We start from the raw sequence: 27,167 nt of genomic DNA, 5'->3' as shown, positions 1-27,167 counted from the left end.
TGCTGGGCGCTCAGGGCTGCACCGATCTGGGGTTTGCCTTCTCTCCTTACATAGGAATACCCTGAGGGTTAATAGAGAGCCACATGGTTCAGCACTGCTGAAAACTCTCCTCCAACTCTCTGTCCACCCAAAGCTGCTTAAACCAGATGCGTTTTTGCTCCTGGAGCTTCAGGAATCCTTTGCCCAAACCCGATTGCCAACCTCCAGGGTCTGCTGATGACCAAGTCTTCCAAACCCTCAGAAAACAGAAAAAAGTGTAAAGTCATCTTAACTTTAGACAAGCGGGACTCTGCACGTTTGGGTGGCACCTTTCTTATTACAGGGGCTGGAATCAACCCTGCTTTTGGCCCAGTGACTTTTCAAACAACATCCACTTGTCCCAAGCTGTTGCTTGACCACGAAGATGGTTTTTGTTGACCCCAGATGGTTTTCATCTAACATGGTATTTTTGTTCCGAAATAATAACATTGCCAGTTGTGAATGAATTAAATTGTCACTGCCCTCACTTTCCCACCAATTATAGTGAATTATGAACAACTCTTGAATGAGAGAATTTCCCTTGTAGTTCTTGATACTGGAAGATATATTTGCCTTGTGGCCAGCCCTATATCATCTGGCTGATTTATAGAACCATAACTTATGGCATTAGAGGTGATCTTTTTCTCAGAGCTTTCCCTCAAAACGATTTCTTTTTTTTCTTTGAAATCACGTGGAAAATGAAGATGATAGATTTTCCCTCTATATATTTTCCTCCCTTTAATAACAATTTGAAGCTGCCTGGAGGCCTTTTAGTCTGCATCCTCATTGTACACTGACTCAGAAACACACCACTCCAAACACATTTCTCCTAAGTTGAAATAGACTTCACATTTTCTAAAATATTGATCATTCTCTATCCTTGCAAAGAGTGAATACGACATTCAGGACTTAATGCATTCAGGCATATAGTAACTTTTTCCTATGGAAAGCCAACCTCTGGAAACAGATTTTATAAGAAAAACAGTTTACCACTATGTTATCAGCAGAAATTACCTTGCAATGAATGCTGCTGTTGCTAAAACATTTTTTGTCTGATTTCTTTGGGATGCAAGAAAAACTTGTTTTCTATTTCTTTTTGAATAGAAAAGACACGATCCTTAAAAAGCACCGTGGTACAAATGGTGAGAAATGTTAAGACTAATTTTGAATTAAAACTAAGAGTGGAAATATGGGAATCAGAATACCTGCTCCCTTCGAGATGCATGTTTCTCATCTGTCTGATGGAACTTATGAGTTGTATAGCATCATAGAATGACCTGGGTTGCAAAGGAGCACAGTGCTCATCCAGTTCCAACCCCCTGCTGTGTGCAGGGTCACCAACCACCAGACCAAGCTGCCCAGAGCCACATCCAGCCTGGCTTTGAATGCCTCCAGGGATGGGGCATCCACAGCCTCCTTAGGCAACCTGTTCCAGTGCATCACCACCCTCTGTATTTCCATGGTTAAACTGAATTTGGAGACTATTTTAGCAGGACAAACTCTTCTACAATTCTCAGAACCTAAGGCAGAGTTGCAGTTTTCTCCAGAACAAATCTCTGCTTGGAACTATTGACAAGATTAAAGAAGAAAAACAGTCTTATATTTCCAAAGTTATTCTGGGATTGAAAAAAATCTAAGGGATTTAGAGATTTTTAAAATGCTCTCTAAAGAAAACAGGTCATTTGGCTTCCTCTTCTAAAGGCTGCTAATCTACCAGAATAGATGGCTATGTGAAATTTTGCTCCTGTTGGGCTGGAGTTCAGTTAGATTTTATTTTCAAAGTTATTTTTTTTGTGGTAATATCTAATAACATAAAAACCTGTCGGTAAAGATACCTCTGCCTGGCCCACCTGCAAATGATGTCATGGAATTTCTCCATTCTCCAAACGCTACTCAGCCAAACATCTCATTAGAGAGGAGGGAGGGAAGTGTTTGTTGTGAAATAATAGAAAGAGAATATTTAATAGGTCAGGCTCTCAGAAACACCTCCAGACAGGCTGGGCCAGTCAGGGTCAGTTCATTCTCCCGGGGCACGAAGCATTACTAATATTTTCCATGGGCTAAGTACAAGAGCGAATTTGCTCTGGGTGTTCCTCCAATACCTGTGCTGCCTATGTTGACTTTTTCCTTTTGAAATCTTGGTATAAAACATCATCTGCTGTTGGAGCCCTTTGGATTGGGTTACAAAAAGTTGGTGGCATTTTGCCTCTATTCTTCAGTTTATTCTATTATCTGGATCTCATTTTCCTTGACCCCAAAGTCATCTCTTTGCTCAAGCTCCCTCTACATGATGATGTCCCATTGGGTGAAGCTCACTGTCAACACTGCATTGCTCCCGGGCATGGGCATGCAACATTCTTGCTTTGCTCCTGTGCAGTTCCCAGCTCTCCCAGCATGTCCCACTGATGGATGGTGCAGGCAGCACTCCCGCTCTGCACCTGATGGGATGGGGCTCACCAGAACATTACATCCCCATGCTTTGAATGGGGTCCTGGAGCCTCAATGACTCTTGGACAGATGCCATTCAGCCACTTCATACTTCTCAGGCTTGCATTTTCCTGCCATCTGCAGATGATTATTGCAAAGCTCGGAGACCACCAGCTCCTGAGCAGCCCAGTCCAGTTATCCCAGTAGGCTAATCTGCTGTGGTGTGCTGGCAGGGCAGGAGCTGGTATCATTCATCTCATGAACGAAAAGCACTCAACTCTGGTTTGGTTGGATGGTGCAGCAATCTCAGACTACTATTATGAACAGGTCCTCAGCAGCACGCCAAAAACCTGGCCCTCTTGTGAGAGGAAAAGAAAGGAATAAAGTACTTGAGAATCCAATATCTTTGGTGCTAATTTTAGGCATGTGTGCTGGCATGAGGGGCTTGTTTCATCCACTCAAATCTGGTGCACTGCCACAGAGTCAGATTTACAGACTATTGCTGTCCCAAATAGCACTTCATGTGCAGGAAGTGAGGGGAAAAACACTGGGTCCCTCACCTCTGAGGGGTTTGAGCTGAGTTACACAAACAAAGTTACATTAGCAGTGGAGTTATTTACAGGTTGGCTCGATGAAGCCTTAGTGACAGATTTAAATGAACTAATTCTATGACTTTCATTTACTGTCTTCCCTTCTTCCCCCCTCCAGCTATTACATGTAATTACAGGAAAGCTTAGTGTATCACATCTTCAAAAAGACATAATGAAAAGCAACAGCAAAGATATTCATTTCTTCCTTCTTGATTATTTGCCTTGGCTGCTGAGATGGGGTGTGGATGGGCTGTTCCCCACAGCCCCCCGCAGTGGGCACCCACATGCTCAGTGCAGACAAGGTCTGTCAGCCCTGCAGCAATTGCTTCGTGCTTCCTTGACCTCTGAAACCATTTTAATGATTATGTGAGACCCCCATGGTAAGCAGCCTGAATGGGAGCTTTTATTTTTTTAAGCATTAAAGAAATAATGTAAGTGTAAGGTCTCATAAAATTCTGTACTTGCTGGACCCAAAAAGCACAAGCATCATTCTGAGCCCATAGAATCGTGGTTCCTGGCCACCTCCGTGACTCCACCACCTCCCTGGACAGCCTGTACCAATGCTAGACCACTCTTTACCATCATTAACTCAGGAAGAGGAAAGACATGAGCATGCCTGCAAACACCTCCAAAAATGACGGGATTGAGGATAGAGCTGTGGTGGACAAAGGGGGAACAAAACAATGGCTGGGCACTGACACAAGTGACTCGCAGTGCCATCAAGCCCACCTTATGGCCCACAAGGCCATGGACCAGTGTTACATCATTGCCATGGGAGTTTCTCTGCAGTTCACACTGTGCTGTCTGCAACCTTAACTTCCAGCATATGAGAAGGACTTACTTGTGAGGAGCTACACATGGCTTAGGGATGTGGTTTAGTGGGTGTTGTGGTGATGGGTTGATGGCTTCACTTGCTGATCTTAGAGATCTTTCCCAACCTGAATGATTCCATGATTCTATGATCATTTAAGACAAAAGAATACTTCTTCAGAAGTGCAGCTGATACAGAGTGGCCACATTCCCCCCAAAAGCTCAACTTTTTTCACATGTGTAACAACTGATTTTTGAATGAAAATACAAAACTGGATTAAGAGAGAAAAGCAATTAAGTAATGATGATGGTGGACGTATGGCTGGATAAGAGGAAATAAAAAAAAGAACACTGCTAGATTGGTTGCCTTCAAAGAAAGAAATTTGCTTTTTAAGTGAAAAAAAAGTTTCCACTGGAACCTGGGCAGAAAGTCAGATTCAAAAAGATATAATTTGAGACACAGTCCCAAATGAGGACTTACATTACTGATCCTTTTTTTCTTTTCTAAACGATCCTTCTTTTACATACAGTCAGGAAAAATTCTTGAATAAATAAATACTGCTGGAAGTTAAATTGTTATGAAAAAAAATCCTCTCTTTTTTCTTACCAGAGGCAAGTCAATGGTAACGGTCTTGGTAGATTAAACTTTATCTTTCACACGTGGACAGACGTGCCTGCAACATGAAATGCCCCAAGTGATAAGAGAGCTAAGAGGAGGAAGTCGCACTAAAATTTACAATGTTAAAGCACATATTTAGATGTTATACTGATCTTCAGCTGAAGTGATGCAGACCCTACCTCTCTGATCGGCACAAGGGCTGATAAACATTTCAGGTAGCCATGGAGGAGTCAATGAGCCCAGTTGGAAGTTTTTGCTGATCCCTAGGAAAGGCTCAGCAGCAGCAACATGATCTGTGGAAAACGATCCCCTTCTCCCAAGACAACATCTGGGATATGGAAACAAATAAATGAACCTCTGCCTTATGTTTCCTTAGAGAACAGGGTTTGAGAGCTCAAGGGTCCTCTGTGGGGACCTGAGCTTCTCCCAGCACTGTGGTGCTGGAGCTGGGTGAGCCCCACTGTTTTAATCATATCACTGGAAACATACAGACACTGATCCGAACCTAAATGAAAATCTTACATTAGGAGAGAATATGGCGTAGGTGTTTTGGAAGCACGGATGTGTTCAGTGAAACACTCTCCCTCTGCGGACACGAACCTTGCTCGGACTTGTTTGTTCTGCAGCACCTTTCTTGCTCTGTATGGTTACAATTTAGCTTGCATTTTTTTAACCTAAAAAAAAAGGGGTAAAGTCAGAAAAGGGGGGGGGGGGGGGGGGGGGGGGGGGGGGGGCGAAGAGTGTTAAAAAACAAAAAAAGAGAAAGATTTTTAAATCAACTGTCATTTCTGGCAAGGCTGAGGATCCCGGTCAAGGTATTTGTTTATTATCAGGTATTTCCTCAGGATCAAATCCAGAGGAGAGAAGTCTGGTACTAGTTAAAGTCTGTTTAAAATCCTTCTTGAAAAGAGATTTATGCGAGGAAATTACCTAACCTCAGGACAGAGGCTTAGTCAGAGGCAGCGTGGTTCAGCCGCTCGCAGCGCACGGCTTTTTTTAGCCCCAACGAAGGCACCCAGTGAGAACAGCAGCAGATTTTCGCTCACATAACGGGATCAAAGCTCCCAATTGTTTCGAAGGAAATGACCCAGTGGGAGGAGCATGGCGGGCACTGCTGTTTGCTCTCAGCCTCCAAACGGCTCTGGAGATGGATTTGGGCACGTGGGCATCTAGCCTAGTGGTCGCACTGCTTGTTCCCTTCTTTGGTGGGACAGCATCCCCCAGATCCCCTTTAATTCTACGCCTCTGGGATGCTTTTCTGGTCCTCAGCTGCTTTTCTCTTTGTAGTAGGAAAGGGACACACAGCCCTGATGCAGTGGCAGGAGAGAACAGTGGGAGGGCAGCCCAAGTGACCACTGCAAGTGTGCTGCGGAGTGAATGTGCATGGGTGAAGCAACGGATTTAAGATATAAGGGAAGGGAAATGTGATCCAGCTCAGCAAACTGCAGCAGAGGGTGTGTGTAATGACCGAGACAGGCACTGGATTTAAAGCACAAAGGATGGAGAAATCTATTAGTTCATCCCTGCCACTTCCCTGCCAGTAGCAGTCGGATGCATTTCATTGTCTCAATGATGGGACTTCCACTTTTTCTTTGGGAAAAAAGTTCCCATCCGCAGCCTGCTTCAGGGACGCTTCACCCCACGGTCAGGACAAGCCACTGCAAAGCACGTGGCCAGGGTTGAGATGAGGTTTTGAAGGCAAAACACCGACTGAGCAGGTTGAAGTATTATTTTTTCAAGGTCACCACTAAAATATCTGGCAGGCTTATCCCCCGGCTGGGAAATTTTACTGTACTTGCAGAAAACAACCAATATTTTTTATTCTGGTGCCCAACTCTTAGCTGTCTGTGTTGGTTTAACTTCACTGACCCTAAAACACAAACTTAGAGTAGCGTAGTGTTGAACCGGTTCCCTATATGGATATGAATTATGTGTGTAATACAGTAAATTATTGTGAAACAAACATCCAGCAAGTATCCTGTATGGAAACTCTTTCTTCTTTCATCTTCATTGATCATTGACGTATCTGCTGACACAGTGTGGTTATACCGGCCGCCTATGATCACTCCGAAACGTCTCAGAAATAAGTCTCCATGCAGTTAAGGTTTTCCGCTGCTAAGAAATATCTTAATGCTAAAGGTTTGTTTACAAGGGGTGGCTGTTTCCACTTGCTGGTGCATTAAAGAAGTTGTTTTTTCCAACCACTAAGTAGATCTAAACATTAAGTGTTTCTTAAGTTGGGTTTCCAGCTCCTAGACTGCTATAAACGTTAACTTTTGTTGGTTTAAAACAAAACGAAGCAAAAGAAGTCGCTGCTTTCACTTCTCATGTATGAAAACAACATATGTATGTATTTTTTAGGTTATTTCTTAAAGACTCCTCGTGCTGCAGGCTTTGGATCATGCAACATGGGTGGATGAGGTGGGGAGAAGTGGCTGGGAGAGATCAGGGTGCTGAAGTCAGTGTTGGATGCTTTGGGGTCTGCAAACTGTGGGGCATGAGCTCAGCTTTGGAATCGTCTCGTCACTCTGCTCATAATTGTCCTGAGTGTTGATGTCACTTTTCTGTACAAGAAAAAAAGCTTTTGCTAAGCTGAGCTTCAAGATAATTTGGGGGCTGAGGTATTGGGCAACTGAGCAGAGGATGGTGACCCCAACCCTTAACCCAGTTAGCCACCCCTGCCACATGCCCTAGAGCATCTCCTAAGGTACCACCACATTGGGCTGGAGTGTAAAAATATCACCAAGGTGGGGATTTCCACTGTCACCTCATCCCAAGGGGTGGGTGGTGGGTCTGGAAATGACTGGATGCACTGAAAACACAACCAAAATTGTTGATTGGTGAAAATGGCTGCTGTACCATCATACATTTCCAGTTAGATCCCTGGAAATGCATGGTCAATAGTACAATAATTGCTGTTTCAGGGTGGAAAAGCCAGTCTGTGAAACACAACTGCAGTATAAAAACAGAGCTTCAATCAGCTGCAAGCAATGCCACGAACTGCTCCAGCATCTGCACAGCCCCCTTGGTACTACAGAATAGATTCTTATTCATACCCATGTTCTATTTACTACAACATTTTTCCAATCTCTGTAAAATTAAGGAAGTTCTGGTGATGGTGGGAATTAATTCATGGCTTGAGCGCCCTGAACCTCCGTTGAACTCTGCATAGCTGGAACTCATTGTGGCTGAATGATTAAACTCGAACAGGGCCAGACGGGCTGCTAAGTGTTGGGAGATGCCTTTCCTCATCCAGGAAGTGAGAGCCACTTTCTGAGAGCTTCACCTAAGGCTCAAGTTACAATAAATCTGCTGCAAGAACTCACAGCAGTAGATCAAAACCCCACGACAGCGCACACCCAACGCTCTGTCCTGCTCCCATCCTGGGCTGGGTCTTTATGCACCAGCACTGGGTGGTCTGCTAATGCATAGATGCCACATCAGCAATTATCTGAAAAACTTCAGATTTTTTTTCCTTTCTGGTGTATCCTTGCTTCCTTTATGGAAAGTCTGGGAGCTGGAAGCTGTCTGTGAATTGATCTGAAGTCGTAAAACTCCTTTAGAGGAGGCAGAGGGCACGTTGGAGGTAGCCTGCACATTCCAATTCAAACACTTTAAATTATTCTTATTAAAAATGGCACATATCAGAACATCAGAAATGTTCTGAGTACTTGAGGGTGGCTCAGAAGAGGAATCACATTGCTTCTATCTCAGACATCCAGAGGAAGAAGAAAGTCATGAGTTGTCAAACATGCAGCGTGGTCAAAATATCAAAATTAAGTGATTTTTAACAGAAAATATGAAAGCAAAAACCTGTTTTGTTCCTCAGTTGCTGCTGTTACTTTTAATGAAAAAAAATTGCATAGAAGTTTTCCTGATTAGAAGAAAAGCTACTCATATCTCCAAGACATTTCAAGTGGAAATTGCAGACACACTCTCACGTTAGCCAAAAATGTAAAAAGCATTTCACTACTATAAAGCAATAAATATCTGTCATTCCTCTCTGCAGTCAATTCTGTTTCCCTTACTACACTGCTCATTTAAAGGCAATGACATCCAAGTTTCCTATCATCAGAGTTTGTTCTGGTCCATCTCATTTCCCTCTTTCATCACTGAGGGATCTTCATTTACTTTTCTAACTCTTTGATTGCTCACAACCGCCGGAGGAAACACCATGCGTGCAAGTAAGAAGCACGAGGAAGAATATAACAGCATCAAACAGCCTCTTCCTCCAATAGTTTCCCTGATGCAAGGCAGCCCAAAGGCAGTATGATGCATGATGTGCAGTCTTGGTGGGTTAATTCCCTGTCTGAGCAGGAGCAAGGCCACCAGCACAGCCTCTCCTGCCCCGTGTAGCAAAGCACAATGCACGGAAGCTAGCGAAAGTTTATCGCTAGCCCCTCAAGCAGGGATGGTCACAAGGAGACAACACATGTTCCAGCACTGAGCAGAATGTAGAGCCTTACAAATGGCACATTTCAGAAATGGGAACAGGATATGTTTTTCCCATGGTTTGGGAACAACGTGAATACTTTCTCACATGCTGTTGGTGAAGTATTTTGACACACCTGTGTGTTTTGAGAGCTCAGTTGAACTTCAGGGTCTCCTAGTCAGCTGTTAAGGACACTTTTCCTCTCTAAGAACATGGATGGATTACATGGAAATATGATTTAGTTTTCTGTTTGTACTGGATCACAGATCAGGATGTTGCAGCTTTCTGCTTGCAAGTGAAAGACAAGCAAGAACACCTCCAAGATGCTCACACAACTCCCTTCTTTATTTTTAACCATACTGAATAGGGAAAATCTGTTTACATGCTACAGAGGATGTTTTACTGCTGTTTCTTCCTACAGAAATGCCCTCAAACTTCAAGTGCTGGCAGAGACAAACTGCTCCCCACATCTCCTCCCAGGAGAGAAAGGATGGATACTGCCCGTCTCAGCACCTTCAGGCCTGTAACCACCTCCTCCAGCTCTGAACAAACCATTCCTGCTTCAGGGCAGCTGCACCTTGTTATCCCAGATGGCAATTTGGGCTGCGCAGTGATGAACAGGAGCTTTAGCCCCTGGGCACCTCCAGCCCATGGGCTTCTGCAGGGAACCAGGCACTTGTTCAACACAGCTGACTTTTTGAAGATTAATGAAATCATAGAATTACACAATCATTAAGGTTGGAAAAATATCTTTAAGATCCCCCCACCTCAACCCATTCCCACCATGTCCACTGACCACATCCCTCAGTGCCAGTTCTCCACAGTTCTTGAACACCTCCAGGGATGGTTATTCCATTGCCTTCCTGAGCAGCCTGTGCCAGTGCCTCACCACTTTTTCTGAGAAGGATTTCTTCCTAATATCCAACCTGAACTTCCCCTGGGGCAATGTGAGGCCATCACCTCCTGTCCTGTCACTGTTATCTGGGAGCAGAGGCCAACCCCAACCTTGCTCCAACTTCTTTTTATGGAGTTGTAAGGAGTGATAGGGTCTTCCCTGAGCCTCCTCTTCTCCAGAGCCAGACCTTTAATTCGTCTGAGACCTCTTTGTATAATGAGTTTGGCTTAAACTCATCTGGGGCCGTGGGTTGGGGAGCAGGGCTGTGCAAGGTGGATCCTTCATCAGCTCCTGTTCAGAGGGCAAACAACAGGAGGATTTGCTTGGTTTTACTTACATCCAGATGGTCCGACACCCAACACATCACTCAGCACTGCTAGAAGTCTATATTTAGAGGCCATCATATTTAAGCATCCTGATTCAGGCCAAATTTTCCGATGCACTGAGCACCGGCAGCTCTGGCTGCGTTAATGCAGTTGCCTTGCCCAGGTATGACAGCAAAGTCCCTGAAAGAGAGCAGTTCTGGAGGTGTTTTTCTAAGCTGTAAAACAGGATGGCTGCAGTAAACTGAAAGTTTACAGGTTTCCATCCCCACAAAACAGTTAAACAGGGCACAAAAAGCCAGAGAATTGTGATATTTTCCCCATAAATGTTCTTTAAAAATGTTTTCAATGACCATTTGGCACCGGAATATAATTTCCATCAAAACCTGTTGAGGGACAAGAACAGTTTCCCTCCTTTCCTTCCACAACCGGGAAGAATAATTAATCTCTGCAAAGACTATAAGGAATTTTCCAGATTAGAAACCCAGCTAAAATCAATACCTGGCCTCACGTGTGCACACACACGTGCACGGCCGTCTTGCAAGCTGCTGCCTCCAAGAGCTGCCCCTCTGCAGCCCTTGCAGGGCGTCAGGAGAACTCAAATGAAAAAACCACACGAGGCAGCATCACGCACAGCCGCCCGAGCTACCTGTGTTTTATAACATCCACTCTGTTTCCAATTTCATCAGCTTGGCAAACGTTCTCCTGGTGGAAATAATTGAGACCTGAAAGTCAAAAGCAATGGAGGAAATATCTAAGCTATGAAATGTCAAGGCGCTTTCCAGAAGGGTTCCGATCTCCAACCACATCAAGAAGGGTGTCTGAAAAGACAATCAGGCCTTTGGTCAATTAAGCCTCTCTTTTTTTTTTTTTTTTTCATTTTCTTTTGCTTGGGAATGCAGTGCCGGAGGAATGCCCGGCCCCACGGGGTGCTTATCTTCCCCAGGCCTGCAGCCGTTGCTTTTCAGCTTCAGGTTCTGTTTTTCCTCCTGAAATATTTGTATATCACATAGAGCTCCGTTCTGATTATTCAAAGGGAGCAGTTTAGGATCTTGTTGTTTCCATTTTATTTTTGTCTTGGGAAGGTAAAACCTTTGACACTTCTAAATGGAACCCAAGGAACCAAAACCTGAGCTAAAAATAAATACTCTTTCCCCAATTAACTCGTACTAAAAACACATTTCAACTGAGCCAAGAGTGTTGAGCCTCCTGCACAGAGGGATTAATTTCACATGAATGTCAGTCACATCTACTGCCCAGCAAATCTTCACATTCTATGGTTAAGGCTCAGAGAAGAGTCACTGAATGCAAGCTGTGATGCATCACAAGAAGATGTTCTGCCTGACGTACTGGCTGACACGACCGTGCCAACCTCTTGCTCCTCCATGTGCCAACAGCTGCTCCCCTTGGAAAGTCATGGTAGCTCGGTAGCATGTCTTTTTGTGTGCATGAAATCTTTTAAACTTTAGGAAACAGGGGAAAGAAGGATGAATATATTCCTTAACTTACCAAAAAACAAAACAAAAACAAAACAAAAAAACAACCAGAAAAACAAAACAAAACAAAACAAAACAAAAAAAAAACCCAAACCACCAAAAACCTGAAAAAGACTCAGCTTTATTTTCCCAGGGGAGTTTAACTATATTAGTTTACATCCTGTGGTATGAACAAATAAACAGTTCTTAACCGATTTCAGACTTGCTGCTATTTGGGCTGGCAGAACGTACAAGGCTCTGCTGAGGCTGGGGCTCCCTGTTTCTGTTCCATGCACCCCTTGGCTGCAGTTTTTCTTCTGCTCTCCTGCTCCCTTCATGCTCCCCACTTCCCTCTGATGTTCCCTGGTCCTTTTCTCATTCTTTTATCTCTTCCTCCACCCCGTATTATCAGTTGCCAAATTACCTCTTGTTCCACCTGCTCCAACAAGGGGCTGGCCTTTATAAAATTAACGTGGACTAGGAGTAGGGACCATATTTAAGAGAAGTCCACTGAGCCCCGCAGGCTCTGGGTTCAATCCTTTCCCATCTCTGCTGGCCCCTGTGATGTTCTCCAGCATGGCTGCTCACACATCATAGAGCCATTGAATCATTAAGGTTGGAGAAGACCTCTAAGATCCCCAAGCCCAACCCACCCACACCATGCCCACTGACTGTGTCCCTCAGTGCCACATTTCCAACTGCTCTTACGGCCAGTTGCATTAGACCAGTGTTGCCTCCAGCATGATATGTGGTGCAAGGAGGTTGCTGCATTCCCAGCTGTGCTGTTTATCAGCCTGCAGACCCCTGAGGAGCCTTGATGACATTGCTTTTCACTGCAATGGGCTCCCAGCTCGCTGCTGCAACCTTCCAGCCTCCAGCACAGGCTCTGCAAGCATCTCTACAAACCACATGCTGAATGCATGCCCTGACAGGTGCAGAGAGCATCAATCCTTGATTTCTTTGCTCAGATAAAGCCTGAAAGGAAGAAAGTAATCTCAGAGGCTGAGATTGGTTGGAAATCACTGTTTATCCCCTTGAACTCCCTGCAAAGGATACAATAGAACAATAGGCTCACAGAGCTCGGAGAGGCAAAGCCCTGAGGTCACCTACGCAGCCTCCCAGCTGGAGCAGCATTGTTCCCTGATGGGAATTTCTGCAGTGACCATGTGTTTCCTACCACTGTTACCCTGTTTCTCCCTCCCCCAGTCCTTCCTCCTCTTTGTTACTCCCACAGAGGCTTCAGTTTGTTCATTAAACTTTCACACCAGTCACTGAGGGAGGCGGGTATTGGGAACCCTTATCTTACAGATAGGGAAACTGATGCAGAAAGAATGAGAGTGACCTTGTGAAAGCCACCATGGGGCAAAGCTAATGGCAGCCCTTGGAGCAGGACAGCCCACAGCAGAGACATAGGCACAAGGCTGAAAAGTGCAGCCCTGGTGCTTCTCTGTTTATCAGCATCCAGGTATGCTCGAGCTAAGGAGATGTGCTAAGGGACAATGGTTACCAGTTTACTTGAATGACACAAACTTGCCTATCGTCCCTTTGGGATGTGAACTAGGATCTCTGCAAGGCTAAGGACATTTCAGGATGGGAGGGAAGCATCAGCCAGGCTGCTGACATGGGAGGTATTCATACCAATACATTGATAGGACTGCTGCTCCTGCAGGTACAGGAGACAGAGGTCTTCAGGAGAAAACTTGGATCATTTATCACATTTCTGACACCACTGTGATAAGAAGTATGTATATATATGCCCATATATAAACACAGATAAATGGTATGATACGATAGGATATAATTAGTATAGTACTGTACAGTATAGTATGGCACAGTGTAGTATAATGGCTTTTGCAGGATTCAAAGGGTGATGTTGTTCCAGTTGTCTGAGCTGGCGGTTTCCAGTTTGTGGCCATGTGGTTGGCTGTGAACTTGACTAATAAAAATGGAGAAAACTTTTTTCTTTTTTTCCTTCTTTTTTTTCTGTTCTTCCTGACCCTCGTCAGTGCCATAAATACCTGTGTGTAGCAGAGGGTTTATAAATAGCATGGTAGCATCCACTGATGGTGGAGTAGTGTTAGGTCTGACCGACAGGAGCCAGGCTGGAGCAGCTGGGAGAGGAATACGTAGCCAATAAAGATTTGTGAGGCCAAAGCCATTCAGGAAGCCCAACACCAGGCAAAACTGGGCAAAAAAAATACCAATCTGCCATGGGATAAGTTTCTGAAATGGAAATATCTTAAGCCAATATTGCCCCTGTGAGATAGCACTGAAATTCCATATGAATTTATGGTGTAGCTGACAGTAAGCTTGACTAACTTGGTGTGTCCGGACATCTGGCCCAGTCCAATAATAACACAAAAGAGAATTTCGTACATTTTCTTTGCTGATCCTGAGACTTTGGACTCAGTTTTTGGAACTTTATTGTTGAACGCTTGTCCACAAATTGTCAGATTCTCAAATGAATTTGTTATTCAAAATTGTTCATAAATTTTCTCAGCAGCAGCTCTTGGTATGCAAGACCTTTGCAGCTCAAGTGCCATTCGTTGCTTATTCACTTCATGCAGTAATGTTCTGGTTCCTTCACTGGAGAGCCTGTGTTACGTTCTTTCCAAAGTATTAAAAAATTCGAGTCTATACCCAAAACTTGAACCCAGATTGGCTTCAAAATATTATTATTTTTAGGGAAAAAACACCAAATTTGGTGCTTTTTATTTGCTTTCTTGCTATTGAGTCTCTAGGGTTCACATTTTCAAGTCCAGTTTGGAAACCAACCTTCAAAATAAAGTGAGCTGCAGTTCCCACAGAAATTCAGTGCTTTGAAAGTCAGCAATGAAAGCTTTCTTGAGAACAGCAGAACTCCTGAAGCTCAGTTTTTGATGGACTCTTTGATGTCTAACACAAGCTGGATTCTTTGATGTCTAATATGAGCGTGAGTGCCCGCTGATGCTCCTCCAGCACCTGGGACTTTTCCTCATGCTTTCCTTCCACCTTGGCTCTTTGGGTTTTTCAGATGCAGAGTTCACCCAGAGCAGACCCCTCAGCAGAGGCAGTGATAGCATCTCACTGGCTGCCCACCTCCAATACGAGTGGCTGACTAACAGCTGGTTTTACAGTCAGAGTAACGGCAGCCGTGCTCAAATTGCACTGGTTCACTTCAAAATAAACTATTTCCAGGAAAGGAGTTTGGGTATTTCAAGCTGAATGGGAAGATAATCCTTATCTCAGCTATGGTTCAGCACAGCAGCGTCAGCCCTAAGCTGAACGCACGCACACCAGCCTCCTCCCTGCATACATCAGACACCCCTGTCCTCATGAAGAACAGAAGAAACTGAAAAATCAAGTGGTTTAGGGGGTGGAAGTCAAATTTTCCTCTTGAAAAATGAATGGTTCTTACCAGGCTGTCTTGTGAGGATACTTATATCTGGAGAGAGAGCAAACGTAAGGACTCAGCTCCATTGAGAATAACTGGTATTTTGATCCCACCACCTCTGCACATTCAGGGCGCTGCTAGCAAACCTGGAAGCATCCTGTAATGCCATGCCACACAGCACATAAGCAGATGGAAATGGCAGGAGCTTGAAGGACACTGTGCTCCCTGTAAGGGAAGATGCAGACCCCCTGCATCCTTTTTCTGCTCCTTTTTGCTTCAGTAAATTTCTGGATAAGAATTATTTCTTTTTCCTTCCGTCGTTTGTTTTAATCCTCCTGGTGGTAAGTGCAGGTTTCAGTCTCTGGCCCACACTGCTGTGCATTCTGAAATACTGGTGTAGGTGAAGCATCATCTAACTGAAGGCAGGAGTGCATTTAATGACATCTGCATCACATCTCACTGTTAGGCAAGATCTTATCTCAATACGTGTAACCTCCTCCTTCATTTTTTCGACTCTAAACCACCTCCCTCAACACAGCTCTTCTTTTTTCTCCCAGCATTTTCATGGAAAATCACGAGTTTATCTTTCAGATAAGATGTCATTCCTCTTCCAACTCTTCTCATTCCTTCTTTCCCTACTTTTCCAGTCCTTCTTCCTCTCTTCTTATTTTTCCATTAACAGAGAAAGCAGAGACCAGAAACAGCAGCCACAATTTTGACGCTCACTGCTCAAATCTCAGATCATTTTCTTTTTGCTTTGCTTTACAGTGTAAAAATTTTCCAACTTCTTGAGCAAGTTTAATCTCACAAAAGAAAATGGTGCTGAGCTTACACATAGGCATTCACAAGCCATACCAGACACAGCAGTATGCATCTGAAGAATTGCCTTCTTTAAGGCTCAAAGCAAATTCCATTTTACTTCATGGATTAAAGCAGATGGGAAATCATTTGAGCCTTCTGTATATGTCAAGCCTCTCCAGTAAGGTAAATGTTTTTCCTACAAATAATGCCTTGCATGTTTGATCAACTTTGTAACCACAATATCTATAAGAGCCTCAAATGTTAAACAACACAGCAGCCAAATATATTTACCAGCCAGGAGATTTAAAAGCCATTCTTGACGTCAAGCTGTGAAGATCAAATATTCTAACTTGATGGCTGCCAATACGGTTCCCAACAATTGTCAAGGTCCAAAACCCATTGTACTTGTTTTTGTTTTTGTTTTTTGGCATCTGAAATCAGTCTTTCATTCAGACCACTTATGTTCTTAAATAAATACGTTTCTAGGTCAACTTGCTGATGGATGTTAGTCTAGCTGTATTTTAAACCTAATGGTAGTATCAGCTTCTAGTAGGGTATGAACTAGATTTTAGGGAATCTGAGTTGTGCAGTACAGTATGAAGTTAGTGACTTTTCCAGGAAGTCTTTGCTACTGCTAGTGCAGAGGCCCAAATTAGGAGATTTAGCTTTATTTTTCTTCATGCTCTCTTTTTTCCTTATGCCTAACTATGCCACAGTCTGTGCTGATGCCCCAAGAAGCGTTAACCCCAAGGTTAATATTCCCCCTTCTTTCTTCCATATTTGATACTCCTTCCCTCAAAGAGACAAGAGAACAAAAGCTGCTTCATCCACACGTCCTCAAGTGTCTGTCCTGATTGTGAGCATATAGCAAATGTCCCAGGTTTCTGAGCAGCTTTAAAACAAGCTGGGTTAGATTTGTACTGAGGATGGAGTACTTTTCCCAGTGCAGGCTATAGAACACAGGGCCAGACTCTGATATCATTGCTGAGGCTTAATGATAATAGATAGCATCGATCAGGGAGGATGCTTCAGGAGTAAATGGCTATTAAAGGAGAACAAGTGTGCTAGCCCGAGCATCTCCACCCACTGCAGTCAGAAAGAACATAAAAGTCTGACTCTGACACCTCTGGGACAAACACTGCAACCTTTCCATATACTGATAACCAATAATGGCCTTTGTGAGATTACAGCTGGGAGTAATTATTACTCATAATGGGTATGGATTGCTGAGTCAGACCTCGAGATAATCTGAAATGCCAGTGCATTGTTTAAAAGGCAATAAACTTGATTTGCATTTACTCAGCTCTGACAGAATTTATGGCAAGGACCTCCTTTGAGGAATTTCTGTTTCTTTCTTTCTTTTCAGCTGTTTTAGGAGCAAACCTTTTTCTCCCAGATGCATGGGAGGCCGCATTCCCCTGCCTGGGGCTGGTGGAGATGCATTACCAGTGCCCTCAACATCACCCCCAATCTCTGAAGGAGCTGTGTTCCCTCCGGAACTCATGCCCTGCAATGTGCTCAACTGGTTAATAAACCCACATGGAATACTTAAAGCATGTTCTAAATTATATTTTACAAATGAAGAGCAGGGAGAAAGGATAGAAGAAGAAAGCTTGCACTGACCATACTGTTCAGGTTAAAGAGTGAGAGAAAGAAGTACCTGGCTTAGTCACCCACTGGGTAATCCAGACACCACAGTGCTCTGAAGCATCTGCCCTGCCCCAGATTTAGTTTCTCAGTTTGATGCTGTTCATCCTTTACACCTCAGTTCAAGTCTGAGCTGGATGCCCATGATTTGGTGCTTGTTGTGTGTCCAGGAACACAGGATGTGTTGCAAGGTACAGAGGAATGGGCTGCAGCTAGCATCCTCTGCTCTAGCCCCGAAGTACAAATTAGCTAGTCTGGTATTTGATCACGGGCTGTTCTGAAAACACTTTTTCATTCTGCACTTTGATTTTCCACAGCTGTTGCCAAGACAGAGTCCTCTCCAGGACCCCCTCCCACCCCATCCCATCCCGTCCAATCCCCTGGTTCTCCATCCTTGTTTTTTGCTTTTTATTTCCCAGATCTAACCTTGGCTCCTTCTGCCCCTTCCCTTCCACACTGGCTTTTGTGGCCTGCCTGCGAACTTGCCTGTGTGCTGTATGTGTGCTCATGGACTCTCTTCCCTCTGGCACTGCACCATCCCAGTGTACTCTCACTGGTTCTGACTTTTTAATATAGAGCTGTTTTGCCTTATTCCTGGGCACTGGACTGTGATGCAAAAGGCTTTGAATTAATGAAATATCTATAGCAGCTGACTTTAAATTAGCCTTAAAAAAAAAAAAAAAAAAAAAAAAAAGAAACTCTAAGTTCTGCTTGTTCTGATTAGCTCAATTACCTGCCAGTACAGGCTTCTTCATTATATTTCCTAATTCTTTGCCCAATCTATTATTAAATGTCTGAAGGAATTGCTTTCCTCTGTTTTCATTGAGGAAATAACTCTGGTGCCTAATAGCTCTCCCTGGCAGGAAACCTCTCCTTAAAATCATCTTTTTGCACCTCCTCCCTTCACCCAGACTACACCAAACAATTCCTGTCTGTCCTTAAGGAATATATGTCTTCACATTTTCATAGGCAATTATTATTTTTCCACTTTCCCAAGTAGCTGGCCACAAAGTAGCTACATTTAGAAGATCTCTCTCTCAGATGCTTCGAGAATATTGCCTCATCTTTTGCAGAGTAAGTGGCAGAGGTAACAACACATCCAGCTTCTCGTGAAGCTCTGAAAGCTTCCATGCAACCCAGCAAAGTGGTACTTTGAGCTCAACCCTTGATGGTACAGGATGCTTTGGACCAATTGTTTTTGGGAAATGACACCCAATCCTGGCAACATTTGCTTTTCCTGTACTGGTAGAAGCAATGGGTCACACAGCCCCAGCCCAGGAGATCAGGTGGAAAGTGAGCACGATTGGTGGTGAGTTGATGGTTGGACTTGATGATCTGGGTGGCCTTTCCCAGTCTTAATGATTCTGTGATTCTAAGACGTAATTAGTAACTGCTGAGGGACCCCAGCCTGTGGCTGCCCTGGGATGGAGAGGGATTGCTGGGGTTTATGGGGCCTTGGTTTGCCTGGGCTGTCCCCCACCAGCAAAACATGCAGCACATGAATTGTTTTGTGGCAGACACTTCCTGTAACCATGCAATAACCACCTCTGTGGTCTGACAGAGTCTCCCAAGCATGACAGCTGGGTCTGGCTGGCTTTGTCACTGAGATGTAGTGGAATAGAAATGGAAGAGAATGAAGACTGAGGGATGTACAGAAGCCCCTGCCATCAAAACTGCATTTCCAAGGACTCTAATCTCACAGACACACAAATATGCTTAATTGCTACTTAAGCTGTGTTTTTGACATCGCATTTTCAATAAGAAAAAAATTATTCTGGTTGCGTGTGGGGCTGTGGTGCAGCACAGAGCCCCTGCAGCCCCAATGAGCCCATGGACACAGCCCTGTCCAGCCCTGCTGGTTACCAAAATCACTTGTAGAGCAGCGTGGGCTCTGCTGCCTTCATTTGGGCTGATCAGATACAGGATTCCTTGCTCAGCTATTATTTTATAAAGAGCTTCGTAACCTAAATGATTTAAGATGTTACGGGGGCTGGGTGGGATGGCTGAGCATCTAAGCATGCCAGACTCCAGTCCAATGGGAATTTAAATGGCCTTGTACTAAACTCCCTGAAAATAAAATAGAGTTGTGAATGCTTTGAATGGAAGTTATCCTCTGCCACAATGGCACCTGCAGAAATGCCAAGTTTACCTACTTATAATGTTATCTGTGTCTAAATGCCCATAAATAGCTAAGTAAAACACTGCAGTTATATGTATGTGTGGGTATGTCTTTTCCAGCCACTGAAATGTTAAATCAATTTTATAACAAGTTGCTTTTCCAGCCACTGAGTGGCTGTAAATGTTAAGTGTTTTTACAGGCGATTTTTTCCCCAGCTGCTAAGCAGCTTTAAATGTTATCAAAAAAAAAAAAGTTGCTTTTCCAGCTGTTCAACCACTCTGAGCGTCTTTAATGGATTTTTTTTTTTTTTAACTAGCAAAAACCTATTTATATTTTACTCACAAAGCAAGTGCAAAATTGTCCTGGCTCTGTCTAGGTCTTGTTTTTATTGTATTTTTTTTTTTCTTTTTCTTTTTTTTTCTTTTTAAACTGTGAATAAAAATTCTTTCTCTGTCTGATGAATTTTTTTATTGAGAAGAGAAGGGGTTCTGGTTTAATGAGTCCAAGATGAACGTTATGAACGTTCATCTGAGCATTTAGATACCTCAAAAGGCACCGTCCTTGTGGTATGTTCAATGGAAACACTGTTCTTGTGGTATGTTCAATGGAAATACTGTACTTGTGGTATTTTCGATGGAAAAAATATTATTGTGGCTTTTCCAATCAGGAAATGCTGGTCGGTCTTTAAACCAGGGGAAAAAGAGGAGTGGAGGGTGAGAGAGCTAAAGTGAGGTGACAGCGAAATGGAAGAATTATTTTATTGTAATGAGGTGGGGAGAGATATACGAAGAGTTTAGGGCAGGAAAACGGAAAATTCTTGTGGCCCTTGAGGATTCGTAACAGTGGGAGAAGGAAAAAGATCTGGGATAGAGTTAAGGAAAGGTGTAGGGCAAAGTTAGGAAGGAAGCAAATAAGAGGTTGAAGAGAAAATGAAAATGAGAATGAAATGAGGCGGCACAGAGGTGAGTTAGAAGGAAGGTGAGTAAAGGAGAGAAAGCTCTTGTTAAGTGCAGTGATTAAGAACACATCTCATTTGAAAGGATGCAAGGATTCCCTCTAACTTTGGGTGCCAAAATCAAACTGGAACGTATTGCCACACGTATGGAGAATTTAAGAACTAATTCAAGTTAATTTTGATATCAGTCAATTCCTTAGGGAAAAAAACAACAGTATTTAGTTTAGACAGGAAACAACCAAGGCATTCTTTCCAGTCTGATAGTCCTGATTGTTATTATTTTCAGTGATAATTACAGGCATGTGCAGGAGACCAGCTTCATTCACCTATGCTGAAGTGGGATTGCTTCTCAACCAATAGAACAGCAAGTTTTGTCCCTATGTATTAAAAGTATATAACCTTTTGACTTTAAGTGTCTCAATCTAGCTTGACCTTATATCTTCAGAAAGCCTGAGGTTTCTATCTGCTTTAACAGTGATTCACAAGCTCTCTATCTTCAAATCTATTCTAGATTTGAGTACACTGTTCTCTTCTACTCCAGTTTTAACATTTCCTTTCTCTGATACTAGACTCATTCAAATTTGCAACAAAGCACTTCGGCCATGTTCACATCACTTTGTCCTTGCTTTCTAAGAACTTTTGAGTTATCAGGCTTTACTGGCCAAAAACACAGTGGAGAGCAAATTTTAGAATCACACACAGAAATATTTACAGCAACTGACATTTCGGTTTCTACCAGAAAATATTTGCAGCAGATGTGCTTACACATGCATCCACTCAGGACTGGAAACACCGCCGTGTGATCCATCTGACCAGTCACAGTGGAGCAACTCTGATCAGATTTTGGAGACTCATAATGAATCCCTCGAGTAAACTGTTCGAAAACACGACGTTTACACAATAAATTTAGGCTGCCTGATAAAATCCAAAGACCCAGCACAGTCAGTGGGCAGATTTCTCATCTCTTCAGATCAAAATCATGAGCAAATTTTAAGAAAATGAAATAACCTATAAAAAGAAGAGAAAAAAAGCAGCAGGTGGACCAACATACGAAACTGCTAATCTTGCTGGTGAATCGTTACAGCAGCAAATCCTGCAGTGTCCGCCTTGCCCCGCGTCCTTTGCCATTACTACTTAAAACAAGTAATCAATTAGATTAATTAGATCTCAGATAGCAAGTTATCTACACTGCCACTAATTGTATTAGCCTCTTAAACACGTATATTTAAAGCTTAAACACTTCTGTGAATGTTGCACTGACTATAGTCAGTGTCTTACTGTATATTTATATATCATATGTTATTATTAGCCAGTGTGGCAGCAAATCCGCAGTTGCGCTCTGATTGCAGTGCTTCATTTACACTGCTGTTATTACTTCTGTTAATTGACAAGCGACATCAATGCACACCTCTGTTTTTAACTCAGTATTTTTGCTTTCTTGACATCCTCAATTCAACCATCAAGCACTCCGATGCCAGAAGCATACGCTCTGGCTTTCAGACACATCCTAAGGATCTATTTGACAACTTTCCATTTTCTTGTTGTTAATTTATTGTATTTTCAGCTGAGACTGGAGACTGCTGGCAGATTTTGCTTTCTTGTACTGTGTAGACTTTCTCTTCAGCAGGTAACAGAGTGAAAATCCATCCGCACAGTAAGTGAATTCATCTTTAGACATACACATCTCACTGATACTCTCACTCTGCATGGACAGATCTGTGATCAGTGAAATCGAAGGAGGTGGCATTAGGAACATGGACTTGGCCTTGTCAGCTCATACTCTTTGCTAGTGCAAGCTAGTTTAAGATACATAGTTTTAGTCCTCTGTCCAATCTAATGGCAAACTGCTCAAATAACGGAGCTTCTCCCACATCCTTTGGAAGAATTTTCCACAGTCTAATAAGATTTCAGCACTTAGAAGTTAATCCCGTAATGTAGCCTAAACTTTCCTTTACTTAACGTTACGCTTTTAGTCCTTATACCCCTTCCACCATCCTAAACAATTCATCTTCTTCTCAGTGTTTACAATCCACAAGATTTCCTTCTTCCTTCCAAGAAGAAGTTTCCAATCAGTATTTATAAAATGGAAAAATAAATGACAAACAGAAGATTCAGTAGAAAAGAACCTCCTGCACCACAGCAGTCAGATGTTTGTGCAACAACTGTGCATATTTCAAAATACATATTACTTCTATAGCCTTCCTGCATCCAAATATACCATTAAAGGTGCTGGACACATCCTCAGTCCAACTGAGGTTTATGAACTAGAGAGCTGCATACCTTTGTCTTCCAAAGTAGTAAAAGAAAAAATGAAGCCAAATAAACCCAGGATTTTTTTCTTTTTATTTTGCTATTATTATTTTTGACTAAGCATGGAATGATGGAGTTTACATGGTCAAGGGCTTGTTTGTGAAAGGGAATTGTGTTATGGTGCTGGGGCATCATGTCCATATAAAGAGTTAACCTCCCAAGATGCAGAATCTTTGTTGTGTCTGATGAAGGCAGACTTTCATTAGGCCTTTTACCACCAGTTCTTGGAACTCTTCCACTTCATGCAAGTAAAAAAAACCACAAATATTCCTCTACTTATATCAGTACCAGAAGCTGGGAGCATGGAATGCTTCAGAATGCTTTGAACCCCGTAATTGTCTCTTGTAATAATACATTTTTTACATTCAAACTCGTGAGTTATCAAGGAGAAAGAACGTAGCAACTTGGTTAAAATAAGGAATTAAATTATGGTCATGGAAAAAAGAAAAGGCACTTTCCACTGTTCTCAAAAGAAAGTGTCCTTGGGAAAGAATGAATCAGAATGGATCCCTGTCCTTCTCTGCAAGGTTTTGTTTTGTATTTCACATACCTGGGGATGGGCAGTAGGAAGGGCATGGTTGGATAGATCTGAGGTCAACTTATTCCTATTTTGGAAGATCTTCCCAATGTGTATCACAGAATTTATCCTGGGAAATCCTCTACTTTTACACAAATGTATCCCAATAAAATGTTTTGCCATAGGAATCTTAATCCTTTCTTCACACACTATAGGAAAATGCATTTCTTTTCTTAGAAAGCCCATGATGTGGAAGTGAAGAGGAAAGGCACAGTGTTTCCAAGGAAAAACAGACGTCTTCTAAAAACTAGCTCATTGCTTCAATTTGTACAGACTCCAAATCCACAAAATGTATAAGAAAGCGTAAACAAACAAACAAAATGAAACCTAGCAATGCTCTGAAAGAATTTACAATAATTTATACTAAATTGAAGGAATACTTACATCTGAAATAATTACACGGAAACAGCATCTTTTTTTTTTTTCTTTTGTAAATTGATTTGATTATGTTTCCTGGGTTAAAATATCAGTATTCAGGTCAAAACTAAAATTGTTGACCCCTTTGGCTATCAAATTAACTGGAGCAGGGAGTTAACGCTGGGGAACAACAGAATGTAGGTAGTCAGAGGTCTGGACCCCAACCACTTCACAACTGTTTGAAAGAACACGAAGCTTCAGATCCTACTGCAGGGTGACTCAGGGTTCTTTGGTCTTCATGCACACATGATGCCAAATTGTCTTTTGAGGAGGAATTGGCAACATCTGTGAGCAAAATGCCTATAGATAAACCAGTTCCCAAATCTTGGCTCAATTCAGACTTTCCTTAAGTAAAAGAAGCCACAACAGAGAGAGCAAGAGGTACTTGGGAAGCAGCTGAAGGGTAGCAGTAAGAGAATTGAAGAGAGCTAGATAAGGATAAGAAGGCTCTTTTCAGTGTCTTAATCTTTATTTACTATATAAGAAATTTTATTGTAGAACCCGGAACCTAATCATGGTTCAATCCAATTAAAACTCGATTTGAACTTTGCTACTTTATTGCTTTGTCCTTGACCTATGCTGGTCTACTTTTTGAGAAATATGTCCCTTGTTTCTCTAAGGGGAAATTTGCCCTTCTGCTGCCGTGTCCCATGTTCTGCTGGGATGTCCCATGAGGGATCCAGCCACAAAGATTGCTCAGTGGCAGAGGATCAGAGCAGAAGGACCTCTGAAATAGAAGAGAGAGCTGCCTGAATACAAATGGGGTACAAAATCTTTTGTTACCAGGCTGCCTTTGGTATCAAGACCAAAGTCAGATAAGGAAAAAAACTCCATTTCTCTAACTCTGTTTTATGTCGAAGACGTCCATTTTGGCTTTGCTGTCTCGCAGGGTAATAACTCACTGCCACATATTATCAACCCCAATCTGTCTCAAACAGAGCCACACACAGCAAACTATGAACGAGGGAGGGAAGTGTGCCAGAGAAAGGAGATCAGAAGCCCAGGGAAAACAAAACCCAACAGTCTCAAATCCAGAGAGAGCACAAAAAAGCCCTTGGACGTGATTTCACATCCCACTCAAAAACCCAGGAGCCGCCTTTCACTTGTGCTCAGTCACACTGAAGTGTGGCCCACACTACAGCCCCAGGGGAATAAAGAAAGAAACCAGCAAGTCACAGCCGTTCTTCTGCACAGGGATCTTCTCCCTGTGGGAACCTCCAGCACTGTTCCTGCTAATACATGACTTCAGCCACTACAGATAGGGGAAGTTTTCTGTGCTCTGCTGCCTCAACAATGGGCTCAGGAACCCATGCAACCTTTCATTTCCGTCCTTTTATTTGTAAATTACTTTCCTTTAGGAATATTACTATTTAATAGTTGGGTTATGATGTCAAACTCTTTAATAAGTACTATGCTTTTTCCTCTGCAGTTTTGTTTTTATTCTAAACAAGTCTTCTTTCCTAAACAGATACAATTTTAAGGGGGAAAAAAAAAAAAAAGGCCAAACATGACCAGAGAAGACCTTATTTGTTATGGAAAAATTATAACAAAGATTTTCTGTGGGTTTTTTTTCCTCCTTTGCTCTTCCTGTTGTTGGTAATACAAGAATTTTTATTGTTCTTTGGTGGTAATCCTAGCTTTATGTTGAAAATCAGAGGGATTTTTTGCTTCTTTTTCTCCTCTGTTTCTGGTTTGGTTCTTTGGTTTGTAGCCTGAATGGAAGCAAACCAAGCATTGAAAGCGCTTGCCGCACGCTGTCAGAAATGGCACTCAGGCAGCGCGCTGAAATTGCTCAGCAAAACATCGGTTCCCATGCAATGACTAAGAGGGCATGAGGAGCAGCTATGCATGTTCTGTGCACACTTCTTCACCTGGGTTTACACTGTAAGCGTGCATTAAAGTCACGGAGTGAGTATGGAAGATTTTGGCCACGTTTGCTGTGTGCTAAATGAGATACTGAGCAATGATGTGACCGTGGAGATCTGGCAGATGTCACCAGCTATGGGCACTACAAATGACTGAAGTTTCTGCACTGAAGTTTTCACCAGATAGAAAGCCCTTTGTGAGAGGTTCTTCTGAGGGATTAGGTTGTATTCCATTCAATTTTGTTTTTCCTTTTTCTGCCCTCCTGGTTGGGGTGGTGGCAATCAACAAAATGTGGCTGGAAATTTTGCTTCTGCAAAAATGGAAAACCGAATTTTATTTTTCATACAGAAACACCAGCAGTTGACACATTATAACTTCAAGACTAACTGAACTGACACATTGCCTAAGTAAAATCTTGTGCTTACTGCCTTTGTTTGCCTCCTTCCATATAAGCTGCTCTGCCAGTGTTTATATAAACAGTCAAGGCTTGGATTCTTGCCTTCTTTAAGAAAAAAAAAAATCCCATCCTTGATTAATAAACATAAAGGATAAACCAGAAGCAAAACAAAAACTAACAAGCCAAGAGAAGGCACTTCTCCTCATTCTGCTCAGACATTACAGCACAAAGCTGCCTCACCACCATCTGCTCAGTCCATCCCTAAGAGCTCAGAGCATGAATGAAGCAGAATGAAAGACGGAGGGGAACACTGGAAAGTGCTGTTCCACTTGCCTTTACCCTTCTATGATAATGCCAAGAGGAAACAATTAGAAATAATGTCTCTTATTATAACTAGGTCTATAGCCTTTCAACATGACAGCTCTGGCAAGACTTGGAAAGACATCCAACAGTCTAATAAAACATCTTTAAATATCAGTTTTGAAAGTTAATTCTTTTGGAGCCACAGATTTTGCCAGAAAGGGAACTTTTTTTGCTGCAAATATTTGTCGATTTTTCAGACGAGTGGAATAACACAGAAAGTCTTCTGGAAGTTATCAATACCTAATTTGCCACATTAGCCTACTCATTCAACCTGCAAATGAACTATGAGCATATCCTTTGTGGTGGGAGAACAGCAGAGCTGTATGCACTGTCTGAGCTCTTGGGGAAACAGGGCAGAAGGGCTTCTGATGCTTCTCTTCTCCTGTGCCCTTCCCAGGGAAAGAAATGACCTTGGAAACTGCAGAGGCTTTGCTGATTTTTGCAACCAACAGCAGCACTGAAAGTAGTGCAAATAGCATTTCCACTGCTCACTATTTTACATTGAGAGAGTATTTTTACTCTGAAAGACTATTTTCCTTGGAGCATTCATAGCCTTTGGGAAATTTTCATGTTCTTTAGCCATTGTGTTTGCCTCTTCCTCGCTTTCTTCCAGGGAAAGCTGAAATGACTTGTAATTAAAATATTTACTTATTTATGTATTTGTTTAAAGTAGCTTTCTTCTGTTGCTCGGGAAAACAAATTTCGAACAGTTGGAATGATACAGTGCAACCAACTTCCTTTTCAAATAGTTTT

This window comes from Centrocercus urophasianus, unplaced genomic scaffold (assembly GCF_019232065.1).
Source record: "Centrocercus urophasianus isolate 14NV4802_14NV808 unplaced genomic scaffold, USGS_Curo_1.0 seq_40, whole genome shotgun sequence".
Lineage (NCBI taxonomy): Eukaryota > Metazoa > Chordata > Aves > Galliformes > Phasianidae > Centrocercus > Centrocercus urophasianus.
The sequence above is the reverse complement of the archived record's forward strand: the minus strand, read 5'-3'. Positions refer to the sequence as shown.